The sequence below is a fragment of the Eublepharis macularius genome, chromosome 12 (genome assembly GCF_028583425.1).
Source record: "Eublepharis macularius isolate TG4126 chromosome 12, MPM_Emac_v1.0, whole genome shotgun sequence".
Classification (NCBI taxonomy): domain Eukaryota; kingdom Metazoa; phylum Chordata; class Lepidosauria; order Squamata; family Eublepharidae; genus Eublepharis; species Eublepharis macularius.
In genome coordinates, this window is record NC_072801.1 from 45,141,128 (window position 1) to 45,145,085 (window position 3,958).

The following is a 3,958-nucleotide window of genomic DNA, read 5'->3' on the forward strand; positions in this document are numbered from 1 at the left end:
CTTATAAAATCCAAGCTCATTATCTGATACCTGAAAAAGCCATAATTCAGATCCTGTGTTATTATAATTGCCAGCAGGGTTGGCAGGTCCCCCTGTCCTCCCAGCGGAAGGCGGAGGACCCAGCACCTACCTTCTTTGTTGTCTGCCACACACAGAACGCGTGTGCTCCCAGACCCACGTGATGATGTCACTTGCACGGGCCGTGGCTGTGGCTGCCCCCGGGAGTACTCCTGTGCTCTGTGGGGGGCCAAATCAGGCCTTATTCAGCCCATATCAGGCTGGATTGGGCTTGAATCAGCCTGGAACGAGCCACTGTGGAGTGTGGGAGTGCTCCTGTACTCCACAGTGGCCCAATTTGTGTGCAGTTTGGCCCTATTTGTGCCCAATCCAGGCCGATTTGGACCCAATCTGAGCTGGATTGAACCAACGGGAGTGAGCCACACCATCCAGGAGCACGCTGTGCTGCCCAGGAGTGCACCCCTGGGAGGCCTGTGCCTCCCTCCTGGCCAGGTAAACAGGGGCGGAGGTGGAGGGTGGGAGTCTAGGGGTAGAGTGGGGACATGGGTTGCTGCCAGTGTGATAGTGTTACATCACTTCTGGGGACAACACAGAAGTGACATCATGCCATTCTAGGAATTGCCAGAAACTCTGTGGTTTTGCCATAGTTTCTGGCAATGCCTAGAGCGGCATGATGTCACTTTCAGAGGAAACCCAAAACTGATACAATGCCAACATAGCCATGCCAATTTTTTATTTAATTTTCCTCCCACTGTCCATTGGAGCAGCAGTGGGCAACAGGAGTTGGGAGTGGGAGTACAGTTTTTGCGTGTACATTTTATTTATTTTATGTGTCCCACCTTTCTCCCCAGTGAGGACCCAAAGTGCCTTACATTGTTCTCCTTTCCTCCATTTTATTCTCAAAACTTTGTAAAATAGGTTAAGTTAAGAGTGTATGACTGGCCTAAGGTAACCCAGCAAGCTTCCATGGCAGACTGGGGATTTGAACCTGATCCTAGTCCAATATTCTGTTCACTACACCTCCTCTCAGATTTTACCTCATGTCTAGATCTTCAGCAGCTAAAGGCTTTTGCCTTTTCACAGAACATTTCGAGGAAACATAATGCTCATGGGAGAGGAGGGAAGCAGACACATCTCTCTGTATCTCTACCTACTTAGGACCTTTACATGCAATCAGGTGAAAGATACGTACAAAAATAGAACATGCTGCTGTGACGTCACTCCCCCCTCCCATGTGCATGTAGTTCCCATGAAATGCTGTATCATAAGCAAGTAGCGTTACAGCCTCATGGGAAAACCTGAGCAACGTTCTGGATTATTTATGTAAATAACAAAAGAGTTTTGCAGGATTGGGGCTGGGTCCACCCCTGTGCTTACAGATGTGTCAGCTGAAATTCTCCACTCAAACTTGCTTGTAAAAAAAAAATCAAGTTTTTATTCTATTAATTACATATATCTTAAGAATGTCAGTTTAAATAAATCATTCTTAATTGTGGGTACCATTAAGGCACAAAAAGGGTAGATTTATATTTGCTTTAACGGAGGATCCCATCCTTAAAGCAACTCTCACATTTGAATTTGAAAAGGGAGTTCTTGAAAATTCAACAGTTTGTATCTACCAGATTTTGAATTCGTGCCAAAAAAAGAAAGTTTCACTCTTAGAGAAAAGTATGGGTGTTGCAGGGCAATAGCAGGAAATCAGGGATTCTGTCTCAAATGATTTTGGGGTCTAAGATCTAAAGAAGCACAAGCCTCCCTCTTGAATGGGAAGTCTGTGCCCAGCCAGGGAGGAAAGGAATACACTTTGCAACGTTCAGAAGCTCTGCATGTATGTTTTTTCAGGCTTCAGCCCTTGCGTTGAAAGTGGATTCTGAAACTGAACTCGGAGGATCACTTCCTTCTCCCAAATCTTCCCATTGTCTGTCTGCTTCAGTGGTCATCCTCTTACTCTCTCATTGGCAGCACTCCTCCAGGGTCTCCTCCAAAGAAGGGTCTTTCCCAACACCTGTTACTGAAGATTCCTTAACCAGAGATGCCAAAGACAGAACCTGAGACTCGTCCCATGCAAAATGTCTGCTCTAAGGGCATGGCTGTGCCATGACCAACGTTTCACAAATGGAACGTTCTGAAAATGTTCCTATCCTCTCTTCCCAACACAGTCACATTGGGGCAGATTCAGCTAGTTGGATCCGTACTAGTCTGGTTAGAGTGTTAGATCTGGGATATTCAGGTTCAAATCCTCACTCTGCTATGGAAGCTGGCTGGGTGACCTTGGACAGTCAGACACTCTCAGCCTAACCTGTTTCGCAGGGGGGAGATAAATTGGAGGAACAGAGAATGATATAAGCCTCTTTGGGTCCCTGTTAGGGAGAAAAGTGGGGGAAAGTAAAGAAATAAAGTATGAATACTAGTTTCCTTTCCATACACATGCTGAGTTCAGGTTTACAGCTGAGTTTACAGCTCAGGTTTACAGCTGAGAAATAAATTCAAGAAGTGGAGTAAAAAGAATAATTTTTTTCACTCAGTCTCTCCAAGTTCCTCACATTCCTACAGCCCCTGTCTCAGATGGCTTTTGTACATGCAAGTCCCATGATTGCCAGTAACTCCAGGGTGGGAAATTCCTGAAGATTTGGGAGCAGAGCCTGGGGAGGGTGGAGTTTGAGGAGGGATGGGATGCCACCGAGTCCACCGTCCAAAGCTGCCATTTCCCCCCATCCTCTAAAGGAACTGATCTCAGTAGTCTGGAGATCAGTTGCAATTCTGGGATGACTCAATCTTTTTGGGTGGTTTTCCCCAGAAGAAAAGTGGACCCAACCCATTGTGACATTTTATAGAAGGCTCCTCTCTGCCTGTTGTTTGTTTTCTGTACAATCCATTTTATGCCACATTTGTAGCCTGGGCAGCACGAGTTTTGGAAGCATGCATGATCATCAGCTTACTGTAACTTTCTTTTTCTGAACAGAAGGTTAATCTCACAATGGATTGTTATTTATTTACTTCACTTATTGTCTGCCTTTCTCACTGAAATTGAAGGCAGATTGCACAATTAAAAACAATATAATAAGAGCAGTTGAAAACATACAACCTTGTCTGCATTTGATATGGAGTATTTTCCCTCGTTTCAGTCATCTGAGTCATGCACTAAATCATGTGCAGCCTATTTTTTTCCTGGAAAACCTTTATTTTAAATTTCTCCAAACCCAGGGCTTTTTTTCTGGGAAAAGAGGTGGTGGAACTCAGTGGGTTGCCCTCGGAGAAAATGGTCACATGGCTGGTGGCCCCACCCCCTGATCTCCAGACAGAGGGGAGTTTAGAATGCTACTGCAGAGGGCGATCTCAACTCCCCTCTGTCTGGAGATCAGGGGGTGGGGCCACCAGCCATGTGACCATTTTCAAGAGGTTCTGGAACTCCGTTCCACCATGTTCCAGCTGAAAAAAAAGCCCTGTCCAAACCCATGGCTTTGTGACTTCCCATCCAAGATGGGAAGATGTTTTGGGGACAAGTTTCTCCTGGTGTCTGAAAGAGAAGTGTTCACCCTCCCACCCCAGCTCCTACATCTGCATTTATCATTTTAACTTCTGGATGTCTCTGCCTGCAGCCAATCTGGAGGAGGGCTTGAGCTTAGTGCCACCTTCAAAATGGTAACGTTCACCTCCAGTTTAACCTTTTAACAGAAGAGCTTTAATAAAAAATCAGCTACAACTCATCTGTAAACCTGAACACAGCATGTTTACAGACAGGAAAGACATCCACAAAATCTTCTCAAAAGTGTAGTGGTTTCCCAGAGACAGTGACTCAAAATTAAAGACCATCCATATTAAATAGGGGCAATTGGATCATACACCCTAGCTATCCCATAAGCCTATGGATGTTTGGTCCTTTACATATGGTATCAAATTTAATTCCTTTGTTTGATCCTTCAACTTTAATCCTTTTTAA